Below are 1207 nucleotides of genomic sequence, written 5' to 3'. Positions count from 1 at the left end.
CTGACAAAGTCCCGCGGCGGGGAGACGCGAGGGGACGTATTCGGAGGGCCGTGCCGGCCGAGGGGCGGCATTTTCGGTGGGACTACCGCAGGTCCCACCGCCGATCCGAGACCTTGGCAGAAGTCGAAATTATTCCAAGTCCCAACTCGGAAGTCGGAATGAAGGCTGATTCGGGGCCCTGCTGCCGGCCGAAGCGGACGATGCACGGCGGCACTACCGGAGGGCCGACCGCCGACAGAGGCGCGTGCTCCCGGCGCCGCGCCGGTTAACCAATTGACGGCGGAAGTCTGTGAAGGTCGGATCCAGCCCGTCGGGCGGGCCCGAGGTGCGACGAGGCCGGCGTGAGCTCCGGGCGTCTTACCGCCGGTTTGACACACGTCATTGTTGTACGGTCAGTCGCGGCGCCGGTTAACCAGTTAGGCCCGGAGAGCGCTATGAAGGTTGCATTTGCCCCGCCTGGCCGGGCCAAGGTACGACCTGCCCGGCAGGACTTCCGGCAGGCGTCCCGCCGACTTGACACATGCAATTTCTGTACGGGGGCATTGGCGGGGTTCCCGGAGATTTTCGGGAACACGTTTTCCAGAGGCACTTAGACGGATTTCCAGTGGTACGGTTGACACACGAGACAGACAGACAACACAACACACACAGTGCGGAGGCCGAAGTGAACCTTCGGGGGTTATTTCGGACTCAGTAAGCGGGAGGCCAGGCGAGCTCCGCGACTTACAGTGATTTATAGACAGAAAAGGCTTTTGAATGCTTACCGAGGTGAAGGCAGACGGGAAGTCCGAGGACGCGCCAGGGGCTCCGGACAGGGTCTGAGCGGGAACCGTGGGCGACGGCCGGCAGACCGACGGGTAGCCAAAAGCCTTTTAGGAGGGGAGCACGCACTTTGTGTGACGGAGACTTGTGTGGGAACCAGCCTGCCACGGGTGCCCTCGCGAGTGTCGTCTGCGGAGACCTCTGTTCCCCGATCGATGCGGCTTGGTCGGTCCTACCTTTGGGAGAGGCCGAGTGGAAGCGACGGTCTCGACACGTGCGGCGAACTTCCACGCTCGGCTCGCTACCATCTCCGGAGGTGGGTTGATGGGTCTGCCGCGGGGCGGCCCGATACCGACCGAGGTCTTCATGCTTCGGACGGAATTGGACGTTGGGCATTCGCACGTTTGCACCGCGATCGATCAGCCGGATTCCCCCGCCGGCGGAC

This window comes from Hypanus sabinus, chromosome 3 (genome assembly GCF_030144855.1).
Source record: "Hypanus sabinus isolate sHypSab1 chromosome 3, sHypSab1.hap1, whole genome shotgun sequence".
In the NCBI taxonomy this organism is placed as follows: domain Eukaryota; kingdom Metazoa; phylum Chordata; class Chondrichthyes; order Myliobatiformes; family Dasyatidae; genus Hypanus; species Hypanus sabinus.
Note: the sequence above shows the minus strand (reverse complement) of the source record.